Below are 20,566 nucleotides of genomic sequence, written 5' to 3'. Positions count from 1 at the left end.
TTCATATTTACTAAAGCAAGTATCTTTTTCCCATAATACTCCTATGTAAATTGTAAACTCTTTACTGTCTACACCAAACTACAATTTCTTTGTCTAAGCCATCGAACCTTCACTAATATTGGCGAGCCAAAATTTACACCCGTTCCAAAAAAAAAAAAAAAATCACCTCACATTCAACCGTCACATTTATTGTCGCACTAAACTCCTATTTCGGCCGCCAAAAAATTTGAAGGTGCAATCCTCTAGCAAAGGCGACATCTAAGGGAACGTTTGATTTAGGGAAATAGGAGTGGGGAATGAAAATGGGAATCATTGATTGTCATTGTTAATTTTTGGATTATATGAATAGGAATACAAATAAGGGAATGAATCCTTGAAATTGGGTAATAACTCATTCCCATGTACCTCCTCTTCAATGAGCCAGTACCCTATTTTCATCAATCAAAATATTCCCTTATTCCAAAAATACCCTTGACCTAAAACTAAAATTTTCTCCCTTAATATCAAATATCAAAATTTATTTATTTATTTTTTCTTTCATATCACTTCTCTCTCCTTGTTCTCTCTCATCATATTTTCGCTCTCATCATTTTATCACACATTTTCTCTCTCCTATCACACTCTCTTTCCTTTTTTTCTCATTACACTTTCTCTCTCATCGTACTTTCTCTCTCCTCAATCTCTTCCATCGCACTCTCTTCCTTCTTTTTTTCTCATCATACTTTCTCTCTCATCATATTTTCTCTCTCCTCAATCTCTCCCATCACACTCCCTTTTCTCTTTTTTTCTCATTACACTTTCGCTCTCATCACATTTTCTCTCTCCTCAATCTCTCTTGTCACACTCCCCCTTTTTTTCCTCAACATACTTTCTCCATCATCATACTTTCTCCATCATCATACTTTCTCTCTCCTCAATCTCTCCCATCACACTCAATGTTCTCTTTTTTTCATCACACTTTCTCTCTCATCATACTTTATCTCTCACCATACTTTCTCTCTCATCACACTCTCTCTCCTCATTTTTTTCTCATTACATTTTATCTCTCTTCATCCTCTCCCATCGTACTTTCTCTCCCATCATATTTTCTCTCTCATCTTCTCTCATCATGCTCTCTCCTATCACACTCTCTTTTCTCATTTTCTCTCATCACACTTTCTCTCTCTTTATTCTTTCACATCATACTTTCTCTCTCTTCATTCTTTCTCATCACACTTTCTCTCTCATCTTTCTCTTTCATCATATTTTTCTCTCACATTCATCTTTCTCTCACATCTAATTTTTTCTCTTATTTTTCTTTAAGGGTAAAAAAGGAAATTTTGATTTATTCCAATAAAAAATATGCAACTAACCAAACATTACTTTTAAGAGTGATATCCATACTCATACCCATTCTCATTCCACAATACAATGATTCTCATTCCGATTCTTATTTCTAGGAAAGAACCAAACGCCCCCTAAAATCTCGTTCAGTCATCTCACCATTTATGATACCTAGAAGTGAACTTTCCCTTCCTAAACTTTTTATCCTTAAAATCTCCTCAACTATATCATCTCTATTCTGTAATTTTTTCTTCATTTATAACATTATCTCTTAGAATTTGAACTAGATCTCATAGGACATCGAAGATAAATCATGAACTAAGATTTGAATCAAACCAATTGAATCCCATATTAGAGTTAAGGAGTGTTGGTTCAAGAAGAAATGGAGATTGACTCTCACAAATGGGCATAGATGATTCATACAGTGTTAACACAGATTAATCTGGGTCGATTCCTAACAGGTGTAGAAGCCCCGTGGATTACCTCACATTCTCCTGCATATGCTACTGTTGCTGGACAAACCTGCCCCCCCCCCCCTCATTAATTTATCTATCTGTATCTAACCAAGAGGTCAACAATACTATATCGCTTGAGGCGAACATTATCACTTTTTGCAACAGAAGAGGAAAAGGAGATTGGTTCACACTTGGAGGTTGGTTCATATTGGGAGAATTAGTTCATCCTTGGGAAGAATCCCACAGCCATCTCACAAAGGAATAAATGGAGAGAACAAAAGAATGGCACACCTTCGTCTCCTCCATCAAGTAATGGAGTTCTTCCCTCTTCACACCGACTCCATCCAAGATTGGTCGGCAGGGTTCCTTTGGCCATCTTATCATCACCAAAACCTCAAGAGGACAGGGCGTTCCCTTCCTCATTGAGGAGAGCATACCATCTTCGGTATTTTGGTATAGTCAACACTAACAATCAAACTCAGGTTTTGATAAATAACAAAAGGTTAAAGTTAGATGTTTATATGTGTTGGTGCAAGGAGTACCAGACGATCGAACCTAAATTTTGATAATGGAAAAGAGTTCTAAGTAAGTATTATTGTTGTTGTAACAAGTTAAACTAAGTGTGCAGGAAAGTCCTAAGTGATCTTAGGCAAAGTGAAAATCCTAGCTATGGTTAGGCAACGAAGTCTTGATCTGGAGGACTAGGCAAATGTCTTGGCAGGTCAAGAATATTGGGCAAAATCTTAGGGTCACAGATTCTAGGTGGAAGTCTTGGAGGTCGCGAACATCAGGCGGAAGAATGGATAGGTCGGGGATCAGATGTCCAGCAGAAAGTTCTAAAGTCTCATATGCTGAGCAGAAGTCCAAACCGAACATGTTGGCAAAAGGTAAACTCTCTTGAGAGGAGTAGGTGAAGATGCGTTCCTAGTTAAGAGAACAAACAATAGGTGTCGATTCTATTGGTACACCAAGGTTATTTTGATGTGATCAAACAAGTTAAGTTAGGTTGTGTTGTGTTTAACCCTGTATCTAAGTGTGCAGGAACTTAGGAGCACGGGAAGTCAAGAAAAAGAAACAACTAGCGTGAAGGACGGCACAGGAGAGAGTCAACGGGTTCAGTGCGTCTGAGGGACGAGGTGTTGCGGAAGAGTACACCGACAGACCAAAAGGAAGCGTGCAATGTTTTCGAGAGACGAGAAGCTGGAGCGGAAGATTGCTCGAGGAGCAAAAGATGCAGCTAGCGAGAAGGTCGACACGAGAGAGAGCCGACGGGCTCGGTGCATCCAAGGGGCGAAGCTGTGGAAGAGTACACTGACGGTCGAGAAGGAAGCATGCGACGATTCCGAGGTACGAGAAGCCATACCTGAAGCTTGCTTGAGGAGAAGGCTGAAAGCTGAGTTCGGGTGAGCCCTATTCCGGATGGCCGAAATCACCTAAGCGAGTGGAACCGGAGCGAAAGACCCGGACCGAAGCGAGCAATACCGGAACAGAGGGCTCGGACTAAAAAAGTCAACATGGTTGACTTTTCAATTCCGAGCGCCTGGAACCTGATTTTTATCATGTTCGACATGGACATTGACCGATGCATTGGGGATGGAATTCTATCTCACTTCAGGCGTCTGGAACCCTTCCAGGCACCCCGACCAAGGCTATAATACAGCCTTGGTCCAGAAGCTAAACAATAACAAGCAATTTGAGTTCCAACACTTGTGCGCTTCACTTTGTTAGTTTAGCTTCATCTTTTTGTGCTTTCATTGCTGTAAGAGGCTTCTTCGCCTGAAGGAGATACTTAGTGCAATTCATTTCCTTGGATTAACAAACTCTCCGGTTGTAACCAAGTAAAATCTGTGAGCCTCATCTTTTAGTTTATTTCTTTATTTTATTTTATGCAAGTGTTCTTTTAAGTCCGAGAAGGGTTCGTTTCTTTTTAATTGTGCAGAGCTATTTAACCTCCCTTCTGTTGGGATGTATACTATAAGTCTAGCTTTTGTATGAACATCTGTTTTGAAATATTTTGAAATGAGAATCACTTTGGTCAAATGTCTGCATTTTATATTTCTATATATGTCAATACAGTTGTCCATTTAATTTATATTGTAGATAACATAGTGTGTGATGTCACATAGAAGATCATGTTATCGGTTCCTTATAAATTATAAATAGTAGCTCATAACTAAGATAGATTGGGATAAACCATCAGAATAGTTGTAGTGTAATTTGGCATTAGTCTGTCTTGACTATAAAATTACACTAGTATACTATGTGTGTATTGAGCAGGACCATTTGAGGTTGTTCGATTTATACTGACTACATAAAATAACAAAATCTCTGTTATTATGGATGTGCGTCCTCTTAATCCCTATATAATAACAAATACGTATACTTAGTATTTATTTCTTTGACCAATGAGGTGAGATTTATCCGTTAAATCAATAGGCCTGATGAGTTGGGAAATAGTACTCCTTATATGGTGTGTTGTTGATTATAAAAGGAAACTGTGTCTTAATTATTTAGGTTGATGATGCCCTCTTAAGGAGCTCATAAGGATTATCATGTAAACCCTGCAGGAGGACTTAGTCCGGCATGATAATAAAGTTGAGTGGTACTACTCTTGGACTCAGATGTTAATTAACTGAATTGTCAGTAACTCATTTAATTAACGGACATACGATATCTTAAACACGAGAAGATTAACGCACTCATAATAAGAAGGAGCTTATATTGTAATATGGGATTGGTGCAGTAGTTCAATAATAACCCTTTAGTGGTATGAGTTATTATTGATAGACTTGAGTTGGGTATTCGAGGCGAACACGAGAAACCCAAGCCCATCGGGAGGCCTAAACCAATTCCTTCTCTAGGTCCCTGTTGTAGCCTCAATATATAAAGCCTCGCATCCACCCTTCCATAACCGGGTTTGGTTTAACTTAACTTGGTTTGGTTTAACTTAACTTGGTTTGGTCTAACTTAACTTGGTTTAGTTTAACTTAACTTGATTTAGTTTAACTTAACTTAGTTTGTTTTAACATGGTTTGTTTAGATTCTTTCTAAACAAAATTTTGTTAATTTTTCTTTCCTTGTAACCGACGGCAAGTCTATAAAACGGAGTAGGATGTGGCTCCTAAAATCTAACTTTCTATTATTCCATAACTCCCTTCTCTACTTGTGGTTGCCGCCCCCTCTCCTCCTCCTAGGGGCGGCGGCATAACCCCCTCTCCTCCTCCTTGTGGTCGGCGTCCTTTCCCTCTCCTAGCTTAGGGCCGACGCCCCTTTCCCCCTCCTCCACCTTTCTTAGGGTCGATGCCCTTATCCCCTCCTCCTCCTTGGTGGTCAGCACCACTTCTTCATCTTGGTGGCCGGTAGCTTGAAGAAAGGGAAGAAGAGGAAGAAAAGCAAAAAGAGGAAGAAGAGGAAGAAGAGAAAGAAGAGGAAGAAGAAGAGAAGGAAGAAGATTAGAAGGTGCCCCATCCTAGAGACTCCTTTTGTGGTCGGCATTTTGGAAGAGAAGAAAAGAAGGGTGGTGTTGTCTTGGTAGATCGTTGCTCACACTACGTCCAAGAAGAGGAAAGGAATATGGCAGAAGGTCAAGAGGTATTTAGCTTCGAAGAAAGGTACAACTAGTTCTTTAATTCCGCTACGTATCTAGTTTTGTTCTCTTTGTATCGATTTTGGATATCGATTTTGAATACCAACACAAGAGCCCAGCGATCTTGTACTTTGATCAAGGTGTGCTTTGATCATTCAAGAACTTGCTTAATTGATCAAACACATGTCTGATCGAACGTGTGGGTTGCTAGGAATAGTTCTGTACTTGTATAATTTTTATACGGGAAATTTAAACAGAACGGAATTCCAACGCCCTTCAAGTGATATCAGAGAATGTTTTTTAGTTCTGTGTGATTGATTTTCGATTAAATTATGCACTGCTCATACATAAGTTTAGGCCGGATAATAATAGGATGTGCTAGATAGATTAACTCTGTGGTTGCAGACATCCTAGATCCAACTATTATGACTATTTATGTGTTTGTGTGTGATTTGAATCCTCGGGCATGTCGAGGTTGTTGTGTGTGCATGATTGTAATAATTAAATACGGTCAGTTGCCGTATTATTATTGTTGTTATTTTATATTCTGTTCGATCTAGATTACATGTAAATTCCTTTGTGGAATATAGGATCGATAAATGTAAAATTTTATTTTTGTTGCGGCTTGTATCCTTGCTATGCGTGGTGCTATTTTGAGGACCAGAGGCACGACGGAGAAGGAAGCGAGATTGACGCGACGACTTGATCCATCAGTGACACATTGGTGGACAACGATCCATTGGCGGCATATTGGAGGGCAGCGTTGAATGAGGCCATAATAGTAGAAAATTTTATTTTCATATATATTGCCTTATATGCTGTTTTTATGTACTGTGATGTGTGTGTTGTGATGTGTGTGCATGATTAAAATTCCTCAATTTAAATAACTAAGTAGGAGAGGGATTATTTAAATAAATTCTACGGTCTCCATTACTGGTTTGTATGTGATGCATTCAAACTTGCGCGTTGACTTTAAGTGTCTTCCTCCATATCGGATGAGTTTGTTTGCGGATCACTAGATCAAACTTCCTCTATGGATGATTATAGGAAATTAATTAGGTATGTGTGATCTTCTCCATATGAAGAGGCACAATCCTAATTAATGGACTAAGTATCAAGTAATGATATATATTTAGGTGCATTTAATAGTATCCTCCCCATCGAAGTCACTGCTATTATTTGTGTGACCGAAGATAAACCAACTATTAATTTTATTTGTTATAAAGTTAGGTTAACAAGATAATAAAATTAATGGGTAAAACCTCCTCTTACAAATGTTTGAATTAGTATACATCCACACTATCGTGACATATAAAATTTACAGCGTTTTAATGTATTAGTGAATTTAAATTAAATTGTTTGAGGAATCAATATTATTTTAAATTCTAAAGTTTTGACAAAGTATTTTATTTTGTGATTCTCAAGATTTCAAAATGGCTTTCAATCCTCTTGTTGTTATTTTAAAAGAAAACAAACTTACTAGTCCAAATTATATTGATTGGAAATGAAACTTAGACATTGTCTTAACTGCTGAAGAATACAAGTTCGTACTTCTTGAGGTCTGTCCTAGTATGCCTAATAAGGATTCTAGTAAAGTGGAGATAGAGAGACACAGGAAATGGGTCAAGGCAGATGAGATGACGCGGTGTTACATTTTGGCTTCTATGTCAAATGTGCTACAACATCAGCATCAAGCCTTACCCACTGCCTATGACATGATGCTCAATCTCAAGGAACTCTTCGGACACCAGAATCAGGCTGTCAGGCAGGAAGCCATGAGAAAAGAGAACAATGAAGGCATATCTTATTCATTAGTTGTCAAAACATGTTTATCGGTGTTATCTACTGGTACTTGGTGTGTAGATACGGGAGTCACTGATCATGTCTGCAATTCATTGCAGGGCTCCCAAGAAACATGATGACTACATGAAGGGGAGATCACCGTCTACATGGGCAATACTACGAGAGTGGCGGCTGTTGCAGTAGGAGATGTTTATTTATCTTTTGATAGGAATAAAATTTTGATTTTGAGAAATTGTCTTTACATACCATGTTTTAGAAAGAACTTGATTTCAGTTTCTAAATTATTTATGGATGGATATTCTATTTCTTTTGATGACAAAGTTCTTGTCAAGAAAAATAAGGTAGTTATCTGTTCTGGTACGTTGGCTGACAATTTGTATACTCTTAATCCAATAACTCCCATGATACAACAAATGAAAATTAATAACACATCTTCTAATTCAAATAAGAGAAAGCAACCTTCAAAAATAAACCAAACATATCTTTGGCATCAAAGGTTGGGTCATATTAACTTGAGTAGGATTCCAAGGTTAATAGCCGATGGACCTTTGGGTTCATTAGTAGTGGAAAACATTTCGACCTGCGAGTCTTGTTTGGAAGGAAAAATGACCAAAAGACCTTTTAAGACAAAGGGGTATAGAGCCAAAGAAGTGTTGAAATTGGTTCATTCTGATTTGTGTGGGCCTATGACTATCCAGGTAAGAGGTGGTTTCGAATATTTTATCTCTTTCATAGATGACTATTCGAGATATGGGTACATTTACTTGATGCGCCGCAAGTCTGAGTACTTTGATAAGTTCAAATAGTACAAGGCTGATGTGAAGAAACGTCATGGTAAAAGTATCAATACACTACGATCTGATCGTAGTGGAGAGTACCTCTTAGGAGAGTTTAGGAGTTATTTATCAAAGGTCGGGATCCAATCCCAATTGTCTGCACCTGGTACACCCCAATAGAATGGTGTGGCAGAACGAAGGAATAGGACTCTTATGGAAATGGTTAGATCAATGATGAGTTATTCAAAATTATCAAATTCGTTTTAGGGATATGCTCTGGAAATAGCGGTGTACATTCTGAACTTGGTACCTTCTAAGTCAGTACTCTCTACTCCCACAAAATTATGGAATGGGCATAAGCCTAGTTTGAAACACATTCAAATTTGGGGTAGTCCAGCACATGTGCTGAAGGAAGACACTGATAAGTTGGAATCACGTACAGAAGTTTGATTGTTTGTGGGTTATCCTAGGGGCAACGAAAGGTGGTTTGTTTTATAGTCCTAAAGATCAGAAGGTCATTGTTAGCACCAATTCTTAATTTTTAGAAGAGGACTATGTAATAAACCACAAGCCCATGAGTAAAATTGTTCTTGAGGAAATAAGAGAGGACACTTCTACTTTAGTACCAATGGTACAAGATAAGATACCATAAGTAATCGCAACACATGTCACAAATGATGCACAATTACAAATAGTGTCTCATCGTAGTAGGAGGATTGTTAGGCAACCTGATAGATTCATATTTTTAGGAGAGTCTTTGGACTTGATCCCTGGTGAACATGAAGTTGATCCCTGGACATATGATAAAGCACTCCAAGATAAAGATGCAGCATCTTGGCAAAGTGCAATGAACTCTGAAATAGAATCTATGAGGAAACTTTTTCGCTGGTAGCCATGCTTAAGTCTATCCAGATTCTTTTATCTATTGCTGCTCATATGGATTATGCGGTTTGGAAAATGGATGTTAAGACAGCTTTCCTTAATGGAAGTCTTGAAGAATATATATATATGAAGCACCCAGAGGGATTCATTGCGAAGGGCAAAGAGCATCTTGTATGTAAGCTCAATTGGTCCATTTATGGACTGAAGCAAGCTTCAAGATCTTGGAACATCTGGTTTGATAAAGTAATCAGTCTTATGGATTCATTCAGTGTCCGAATGAGTCTTGTGTATACAAGAAAAGTGACACAAATGTCATGATATTTCTTATACTATACGTAGATGACATTTTGCTCATTGGCAACAATGTCAAAGTGTTGCCAGACGTAAGGGTATGGTTGTCCAAGCAGTTCGATATGATAGACTTGGGAGAATGTGGACATATTCTTGGGATCAAAGTAATAAGGGATCATAAGAAAACGATGTTGTGCTTATCCCAAGCTTCATACATCAATACTATCCTAGCTCGTTTTAGCATGCAAAACTCCAAGAAAGGTTTTCTACCTTTTCGGCATGGAGTACCTTTATCTAAAGAGATGTGTCATAAAACATTAAAGGAGATAGAAGAGATGAAGACAGTTCCTTATGCTTCGGCTATAGGAAGTCTAATGTATGCGATGTTATGTACGAGACTGGATATCTATTTTACCGTGGGCATGGTTAGCAGATATCAAAGTAACCCAAGACCGGGACATTGGACTGCCGTAAAACATATATTAAAGTACCTGAGAAGGACTAGAGATTATATGCTGGTTTACCAGGCAGATAATTTGCTCCCTTTGGGTTACACGGATTCGGACTTCCAATCAGATAGGGATAATAGTAAGTCAACCTCGGGGTATGTGTTTACTTTGGGAGGTGGAGCCATAGCATGGAGGAGTGTTAAGCAGAAATGCATTTCAGACTCCACCATGGAAGCTAAGTATGTGGCAGCCTCTAAGGCAGCCAAAGAAGTTGTATGGCTCAAAGACCTCTTGATGGACTAGATGTGATTCCTGGTTTGCCCAAAGTTATCACAATTTATTGTGACAACAGTGGTGTAGTAGCAAACTCGAAGAAACCATGAGCCCATAAGGCAAGTAAACACATTGAGCGCAAGTACCACCTGATACGAGACATCATAAAATGAGGAGAGGTTGTTGTCGCCAAGATTACATCAACAGATAACCTGATAGATCCTTTCGCTAAGGCCCTTCCGGCGGGAGCTTTTGATAGGCATGTTGAAGGGATGGGAATCAGATGTATGGTAGCATTTATGGCAGTATAGTCTTTTAGTATAAGTGGGAGATTGTTGGGATGTATACTATAAGCCTAGCTTTTGTATGAACATCTGTTTTGAAATATTTTGAAATGAGAATCACTTTAGTCAAATGTTTGCATTTATATTTCTATATATGTCAATGCAGTTGTCCATTTAATTTATATTGTAGAAACATGGTATGTGGTGTCATATAGAAGATCATGTTATCAGGTCCTTATAAATTATAAATAATAACTCAAAACCAAGATGGATTAGGATAAACTATTGGAATGGTTGTAGTATAATTTGGTATTAGTCTGTCTTGACTATAAAATTACACTAGTACACTATGTGTGTATTAAGCAGAACCATTTGAGGTTGTTCGATTTATTTTGACTACATAAAAGAACAGAACCTCTGTTATTATGGATGTGCGTCCTCTTAATCCCTATATAATAACAAGCATGTATACTTAGTATTTATTTCTTTGACTTATCAATGGGTGAGATTTATTCGTTAAATCAATAGGCCCGATGAGTTGAGAAATAATATTATTTATATGGTGTGTTGTTGATTATAGAAGGAATCTATGTTCTAATTATTTAGGTTGATGATGCCCCCTTGAGGAGCTCATAAGGATTGTCATGTAAACCCTGCAGGTGGACTTAGTCTGGCATGATAATAAAGTTGAGTGGTACTACTCTTGGAATCAGATGTTAATTAATTGAGTTGTTAGTAACTCATTTAATTAACGGACATACATTATCTTAAACACGGGGAGATTAAGACACTCATAATAAGAAGGAACCTATATTGTAATTTGGGATTGATGCGGTAGTTTAATAATAACCCTTTAGTGGTATGGGTTATTATTGATGGACTTGAGTTGGGTGTTCGGGGCGAACACGGGAAACCCAAGCCCATCGGGAGGCCTAACCCAATTCCTCCTCTAGGTCTCTGTTGTAGCCTCAATATATAAAGCCTCGCATCCACCCTTCCATAACCGGGTTTGGTTTAACTTGGTTTGGTTTAACTTAACTTGGTTTGGTTTAATTTAACTTGGTTTGGTTTAACTTAACTTGGTTTGGTTTAACTTAACTTTGTTTGGTTTAACTTAACTTGATTTAGTTTAACTTAACTTAGTTTGTTTTAACATAGTTTATTTAGATTTTTTCTAAACAAAATTTTGTTAATTTTTTTTTCCTTGTAACCGACGGCAAGTCTATAAAAAGGAGTAGGATGTGGCCCCTAAAACCTAACTTTCTATTATTCCATAACTCCCTTCTCTCCTTGTGGATGCCGCCCCCTCTCCTCCTCCTAGGGCTGGCGGCACAACCCCCTCTCGTCCTCCTTGTGGCTGGTGCCCTTTCCCTCTCCTAGCTTAGGGACGACGCCCCTTTCCCCCTCCTCCTCCTTGCTTAGGATCGGCGCCCTTATCCCCTCCTCCTCGGTGGCTGGCGCCACTTCTTCATCTTGGTGGCCGGCGGCTTGAAGAAATGGAAGAAGAGGAAGAAAAGCAAGAAAAGGAAGAAGAGGAAGAAGAGAAAGAAGAGAAGGAAGAAGATTAGAAGGTGCCCTATCCTAGAGACTCCTTTTGTGGCTAGCATTTTGGAAGAGAAGAAAAGACGGGTGGTTTCATCTTGGTAGACCTTCGCCCACACGACGTCCAAGAAGAGGAGAGGAATACGACAGAAGGTCTTTAGCTTCGAAGAAAGGTACAACTAGTTCTTTATTTCCGCTGTGTATCTAGTTTTGTTCTCTTCGTATCAATTTTGGATATCGATTTTGAATACCAACATAAGAGGCCAGTGATCTTGTACTTTGATTAAGGTATATTTTGATCATTCAAGAACTTGCTTGATTGATCAAACACATGTCTAATCGAACGTGCAGGTTGCTAGGAATAGTTTTGTACTTGTACAATTTTTGTACGGGAAATTTAAACAGAACGGAATTCCATCGCCCTTCACCTTCTTGCCGGCTAACGGGTCCCAACAAGTGGTATCAGAGCCAGGACGCCTCAGAAGGACTAACCGCCTACTGAAGCAATGAGATGGCCGGAACTAACATATATCCACCAATGTTCGAGGGGGAGTTCACTTTTTGTAAGTGACGAATGGAGGTATTTCTTAAAACAGATTTTAATATTTTATTAATAATAAAATATGGTTATGAAGCTCTGAAGGACACAAACAGAGAAGAAATTGAATCGGCAACTACCGACAGAAATTGAATCGGCAACCTCTGGACCAAAAAGCAGCGCGACGATTTCATGTCAAACGGTAAGGCCGAATATCATCTAATAAATGTACTACCGACAGAAGATCTCGACAGAATCGGCAACTACCAAAGTGCAAAAGAACTTTGGGAAAAGTTCTTGAAGCTCTACGAAGAACCAGTTGAAGCTTATTCTAACTCCTCGATGAACACCAAGTCGTCATCAGAAGCTGAAAACGAGGAAATTACCGGAACAGCTCTCATAGCCGAGTACCTACCAGAAGACGAAATCAGCTCTTCCTCAATGAGCATCGAAAGCATTGATGAAGGGGAAGCAACGTTGGAGGAAAGCAACTCTACAGGGGGAGTATAAGAAATCGACAAGATAATTCAGGTACGATCTCTACCTCCTGATCAATTGTTTAAATTTATAAAAAATATTGTCAAAAGAGTCTTGCAAATTAGAAATAGAGAATAAAAAATTATTAAAAGAAAATAAGGAACTAAAAGGTACTCTTTCAACAACCTCTCAATTAGAATATTTTGATAAAATTAAAATAGAAAATAACAAATTGAAATTGGAAAATGATCAATTGAAAATAGAAGTAGAAAATTTGAGAAATCATACATGTTCAAAATTCTTTGCTTCAAATTTTAAAAATTATAAAGAACTATATTGGAAATTTAAATATCATAAAGGGAAAATTTAAAAATTATCAAGAAAAAATTTACCTAACAAATTTCTTGTTAATCCAGTTGGAAGGAACCTTTATTGGGTTCCAAAGTCTTGTCTTAAAGATTAATTGGGCTTAGGGCTTTCAAAGAGTACATTAAACGTTTAATTTCTTTATGAGGCTTTGTCTAGAAAGTGGTTTGATATGGGTTATAAGGAGTGGAGTCCGTGTAATAACGTGATGTTAGAGTGTATACTGAAAGCCTAAGCTTTTGTAAACATTTATTTCGAATAAAGAATCACATTTAGTCAAATCATCTACATTTGTTGTAGTTGTTCAATTAATTTATATTGTAGATAACATAGTATGTGGTGTCACATACAGAAGATGATGTTATCAATACCTTATAAATTATAAACAGTAGCTCATGATCAAAATGGAAAGGAACAAACCATTGGAAGGTCATAGTGTAATTAGGAATTAGTTTATCTTGACTATATAATTACACTAGTACACTTAGAGTGTATTGAGTAGGACCATTTGAGGTCGTTTCTTTTATACTGACTTTATAAAGGAACAAATACCTCAGTTATTATGGAAGTGTGTGCTCTTAATCCTAATATAATAATAAGCACATATATTTGATATTTATTTCTTTAATTTATCAATGGGTGAGATTTAGTTCGATGAATCAATAAGCTCAATAAGTTGGGAAATGATATTACTTATAGTGTGTGTTGTTGATTATAGAAGGAAACTGTGTCCTAGTAATCTAGGTTGATAATGTCCCCAAGATGAGCTCATAAAGATTGTCATGTTAAACCCTGCAGGTGGACTTAGTCCGACATGACGATAAGGTTGAGTGGTACTATTCTTGGATTAAGATATTGATTAAATGAGTTGTCAGTAACTCACTTAATTAATGGGCATTCGACATCTTAAACACAGGGAGACTAATACACTCATAATAAGAAGGAGCCCAAAAATGTAATTTGGGATTGGTGCGGTAGTTCAATAATAGTTCTCTAGTGGAATAAATTATTATTGATAAAATTAAGTTGTGTGTTCGGGGCGAACACGGGATGCTTAATTTTATCGGGAGACCAAAACCAATTCCTCCTCTCGGTCCCTATCGTAGCCTCTTATTTATAGAGTACTATACACACCTATACCCACCTTCATACCCATGAGAAGGGGGCCGGCCAAGCTAGCTTGTGGTTTAAGCTAGGGTCGGCCAAGCCTTGGTTCATGGGTGGCCGACCCTAGCTTGAACCCAAGCTTAGGTGGCTGGCCCCCATTAAATTAAAAAGAATTTTAATTTTAATTTTTATTATGTGGAAGATATAATTTATTACAGAGAATTAAAATTAAAATATCTCTCTTTAAAAGATCTACAAAAGATTAAAAGAAAGAGATTAGATCTCTTTCCTTATTTGTAGATTGGAAAGATATTTTATTTTTTCTCTTTGAAAAATTATTCACATGTTGAAAATTAAAATTATAGAAAATTTTTTTTATCAACCATGAAGGGATTTTAAAAGGAAATTTTATTTTTTTAAAATTTCCAAAGACAAATAAGGAAGTTTTAATTGTTAATTAAAATTATCCTATTTGCTCTAAATGAGGTGGCCGGCCACATACAATTAATTAGGAAAATTTATTTAATTTTTCTTAATTAATTGTTGTCAAGGAAAGTTAAGGAAATTTTATTATAAATAAATTTCCTTATTTGCCAAAGCCAAGGAATATAAAAGAAGGGGTAGGGGTGCCTTCATGGGTTACAACTTCTATTGTTTCTCCCTCTTTTCCTTGGTGTTGTGGCCGGCCATCCTCTCTTTCTCTCTTCCTCTTTGTGGTGGCCGAATTCTTCATCTCCCTTGAAGCTCTTGTGGTAGCCGGATACTACTTGGAGAAGAAGAAGAAGAAGGAGAGAAAGCTTGCATCCCTTGGAGCTTGGTTGGTGATTTTCTTCTTCCTTGGTGAAGCTTTCTTGTTTTGGCCGAACCTAGCTAGGAGGAGAAGAAGGTGTTTGGTGGTTTCTCATCTCGGAAGATCGTTGCCCACACAACGTCCGAGGTTAGAAGAGGAATACGGTAGAAGATCAAGAGGTCTTTCTAAAAGGTATAACTAGTAATTTTTCTTTTCGCATCATACTAGTTATTTTTGGAAACAATACCAAATACAAGAGGCTTACGATTCTAGGTTTTCGAATATGTTTTTCGATGTTGTGTTCTTTTGTTTTTTCTTTTCCTTGTGATTTGATTGTTCCTTTCGGTTAACCTAAAGTTATTTTAGGAAATTAAATATTAGCTTTCCATAAAAGGTTTTGTCTAGTTGGTGGTGGTTGCTCCCATATCCAAGAAGGTCATGTGCCTCGCCACGTCAGTAGTGGGAACCAATTATGGAAATTAATATTTAATGGAATTAATAACTTAAGGTGACTTGGGTCGAACGTGTTAAGTTTCGCAAAAGATCCAAGTCAAAACCTAAAAGAACAAATAGATTAAGTTTTGGATCAAACGTGTTAAGTTCCGCAGGCGATTCAAAATTTAATTTAAAAGAACACATGGTAGCTAGGAAAAGGTTCAGACCTTTGTACAAAATTTTTTGTACAGTGGAACCTCTAGGTTTTTCGAGTAGCAACCAACACGTGAAAGGAGATATAAGGGGAAGAAAGAGGAAGTAAGGAGGTTCGATCAAGACAAATGCGCTTGGTAAGAAAATCTCGGTCGTCAACTTTAGACAGGTCGGGATAAAAATATCAGAGCACATGATATAAATAGGTATATAAGATCGGACAAACCCAAGTAGGTGAAGTACTAACAAGTGCGCCTACGCCCAACGAGAAAGTTTTGATCAAGTAGGAAATATCAACCGAGAATGTGGGTATGATCGATAGTATAATCCAGACCGAATTACAACAAACAAAGGATTAGCACGTGTTGATACGCTCGGCAGTAGAAGGATGACCGAGCATAAAATATCGACCAAGTTAAAATAACAGAGGGGTGATAAACCTGAAAGCACTTAGCAAGCAATGCTCCGCTGAGTTTAAAGACGCACATTCCTAAGCAATCTCTATAGTCAGTCTAGCAAAGACCGATTGCCTGTCATAAGGCCCAACCTAACTCGATAGGCGAAACCCGTACGAACACCAACACAACACAAGCATGTTTCGCCCGATGGTATAATTCTGGTCGAGCGTATACGTAACTCGATCGGTAATGTAATCTCGGGTAACCGAGCAGGAATACAGACCTAAATTTCCATAAGGGGCTCGGCTTAACACGGTCGATAGAATGAGCTCGGACGAGCATACTCATAATTCGCTCGGTAGTGTAATATCGGGCGGGTATACTAACACACACCTTTAGGAGGCTATTAGTATAAAATCGACCTGGTAAAATCTGGACGGACATAAAGACACTCACATTCATTAAATCTCATGAGCATAGCTAGTAAGGAATATTACAGTCATATGACAATCTAGCGGGAAACGACTTCTAGAAATTTCTGTAAATGGGCTAGACGACAAGGAAGGCACATCTGGGGTACGAAAAAGATTCCTTAAACTATTATTGTAGGTACTTACGTTATCTCATAACAAACTCTAACAAACCAGGGTCCACTTCATGACTACGGATGTTATATAAAGTGGTATAAAAAGGGGAATCCTCTCCGTTGACTAGGGACACGCGCACAACACCATCACCGAAACCCTAGTTTCATTCCAGTTTCACTGTACTTCTTCTTCTTCCCACTTGGAGCAGAGAAGACTAACTTGAGTGTCGGAGGGCTTAGCCAAGGATTTCCACCCCGGTCTTAGGTCACTAACATTTTGTCGGTTGACTTCGTAGTGCGCAGGAGGTGATAGCATCTGCAAGGGCATTGATTCGTGCATTCCCTTTGATGCAGTATTCTCATTTGCCGGAGTCTCTGTTCTGGATTGGATTTGGGTTTCTCCGATTCAGTTTTGACTCGCTGCTCTGGCCACTGGGAGGTATTCTTGATTAGATATTTTTAAGATCTGCTTTGGTTTTCTCAGATCCATTATCATTTGCTTTCCTTGGGAGTCATCGCCTGCCCTTCCTCAAAAGTCATCACATCCCCAGCTCTTCATTGCGTTAAGCTTTCAGATAGGATCAAATTTGACGTCGTCTGTGGGAACTTTCACCTGAATCTAAGACTACGTGATGGAGGACGCTGGAAAACCCAACACCATTACTTTAACTCAAGAAGATCTGGAGTTGCTCATCAACTTCAGGGTCTAAAAGGCGTTACAACAGAAACAACAAGCAAATACTAGAGGTACTTTACCAGCAGCAATAAACCCAGCAATCTTGACTACAGATCACCGGAAAAGCAGAGGTATGGAAGAAGATGATATTGCTTATATAACCCCTGCTCCTATTTCTCTTACTTGGCATCCCCGAGCATTTTTTCGTACTCCTATGGAGCAAGGAGGGAGAAAGTTGGTGCTTCAGGAATCCTCGGATGAAGCACCTATAAAGGAAAAACGCAAAGGGAAAGTGGTGACTAGTGATAGCTCCCTTGAGAGAATTGTCACTTCGTTCTCTCAGAGAGTTCTTGATGATCCGCTGCCCAAACGTTATCAGAATTTGAACATTAGATAATATTCTGGAACTACTGATCCTGGAGATCATCGGTCTAACTTTGAGAGTACAGTTCTGCTACAACAGTTTACTGATGGGGTTAAGTGTCGGATGTTTCTTACTACTCTCGGAGGAGCGGCTCAAAGATGGTTCAAAAGACTACCAAAGAATTCTATTCGGCGCTTCAAGGATTTCCGTAAAGTGTTTCTTCATCATTTTTCTAGTAATTGAAGGTATCATAAAACTCCTTGGAGTCTTTTCTTTATCAAGCAGGGGCCCAAGGAAAGTATTAGAGCTTATATTAAACAGTTTAATCAAGTAGCCATCGATGTCCCTAATGCCACCACAGAAATCTTGGTGAGCGCTTTTTCTCAAGGGCTCAATGACAATGATTTCTTCAAAGACCAAGTACGAAATCCTCCAACTAATTTTGATTTATTAATTGAGTGAGCTACTGAGTCTATTAATGTTGAAGAGGTTCAAGTAGCTTGCAAGAAGGAGAATGTTGCACTTGTCCCGGTTCTAACTAATGACCGATCTACAGTTCCTATTCATCCGCCTAGGGGACCTCGTGCAGCTCCTCCTTTACATCGTCAACCTGAACTCAGACCTCAAGTAGTGCAGCATGTGCGAGTGCCACAAGAAATCCCAAGAAGGTGGTGTACATATCATATGTCAGGAACTCATTACACAGAGAATTGTTTTGCCCTAAAGAACCAGAGGACCAATAATGCCCGATATCGTAGACGATCTCCTAACCGGTAGTCATACCCGAGACAAGGTAGCCCGCTCAAGCTAGGATATCAGGCAACTGAACCATAGTCAGGAGTATTTCAATTATCGGGCAAGCCACCTCGAACACCCGAACAAATACAGCTCGAGATAACAACTGCCCAGCAATAAGAGAATCACAACAATACCGCCTGAGGTAACATCAATATGATAACGGAAGGCCTACCAATGGAGATTCAAACTGGGCGAGAAAATCACATGCTCGACGATTACAGATCCATGCAGTAGGATGTAGCCAGGAGAGGGCAACAGGGCCGGAGATTAGTTTTGGTCCTAAAGATCTGGAAGGGGTAGAAGTACTCCATGATGATGCATTAATAATTAAAATTGTTACAGCTAATTACAATATTTCTTATACTTTCATTGACACCGGTATTTCTGTTAATATCATTTTCAAAAAAAGCTTTTGATCAATTGCAAATAGATCCAAGTGAACTTCAACCCATGGTGACTCCTCTATATGGTTTCACGGGCAATGAAGTGCAGCCGCTCGGCTAAATAAAGTTGGTTATATCTTTAGGGGAGGAGCCCCTAATGAGGACCAGAAGATCTTATTTCATGGTGGTAGATGCACCTTCTGCTTACAGTGTCATATTGGGTCGACCGGCCTTGAACGAGTTTCGGACGGTCGTTTCTACTTTCTATCAAAAGGTGAAATTCCTTGTTGATGATCAAGTTGGGGAAGTTCATAGAGATCAATTACTAGTGTGAAAGTGTTATGTGAAAATCATCTAGACAGAAGCCAATACTGCTCGCAAAGCTCAAAGAATGGAAGTCAATACTATTCATGAGAAACCGCCCGGTCTGATATATGAAGAAAAAGAGGAGATACAAATACAGGTCAGGTGACCAGAAGCTGTGACTTACGTGGCTGCTGATTTGGATCCTCCACTCCAGACCAAGCTGATATAATGTTTGGTGTGGAACAATAATATGTTTGCATGGACCCCCAAGGAAGTTACAGGTGTCTCCCCCCTTGTGATGGAACATTCATTAAATGTTTATCCAGACGCTCGACCTATCAAGTAAAAGAAGAGAGATTTTGGAGCCGATCAAAATCAGATCATCAAGGAGGAGGTAGACAAACTAATGGAGGCAGACTACATTCGGGAGGTACAATTTCCTAGTTGGTTAGCAAATGTTGTCCTGGTTTCTAAACTAGGAAATAAATGACGAGTGTGTATTGATTTTCAAGATCTCAGCAAAGCTTGTCCGAAAGATTACTATCCCCTACATCGCATTGATCAAGTGGTGGATTTTACAGCTGGCTGTGAGTATATTTGCATGTTGGATGCCTATCAAGGCTATCATCAGGTTCCTTTAGCCAAGGATGATCAAGAGAAGGTTAGTTTTATAACAGCCAAAGGTACTTATTGGTATAATGTAATGCATTTTGGATTGAAGAATGCAGGGCCAACTACCAGAGGCTCATGAATAAAGTTTTCCGAGAATAAATGGGAAGAAACATGGAAGTATATGTAGATGACATACTCATTAAATCTCTTCGGGTGGAAGACTTATGCAAGGACGTAGAAGAAACATGCCAGACCTTGCGACAATATGGACTCAAGCTTAACCCTTGCAAATGCTTATTTGGGGCTAAAGGTGGTAAGTTCCTCGATTATATGGTTACAAATGAGGAATAGAAGCAAATCCCAGCAAAATTCGAGCAATTCAAGATATAGAGCCCCCACACAACATGAAAGAGGCCCAAAGGTTGACTGATCGAATTACTGCTTTATCTCAGTTCATTTCTCGATCAGCCGACTGAAGCTTTCATTTCTTCAAGATACTCCAGAAGGCTACCAAATTTCAGTGGGATGAAGAGTGTGGCAAAGCATTTCAAGAATTGAAAGATTATTTGTCAACCCTCCCTGTCTTAGCTAAACCTGTAGTAGGAGAAACTTTATGGATTTATCTTTCAGCAAATGAGCAGGCTGTAGGCTTAGTGTTGGTAGGGCAGGAGAGAAAAGAGCAACGACCGGTGTATTTCTTAAGTCATTTATTAAAGGGGGCTGAGTGTAGATATACTACACTTGAAAAATTAGCTTATACGTTGGTGTTAACAGCAAGAAGGTTGCGTCCTTACTTCTTATCACATGTAATTATAGTATTAACTAATAGTACTCTTAGCCGGGTACTCCTCAA

This window comes from Zingiber officinale, chromosome 1B, assembly GCF_018446385.1.
Source record: "Zingiber officinale cultivar Zhangliang chromosome 1B, Zo_v1.1, whole genome shotgun sequence".
Taxonomy (NCBI): Eukaryota; Viridiplantae; Streptophyta; class Magnoliopsida; order Zingiberales; family Zingiberaceae; genus Zingiber; species Zingiber officinale.
This window is presented reverse-complemented; position numbering follows the sequence as displayed.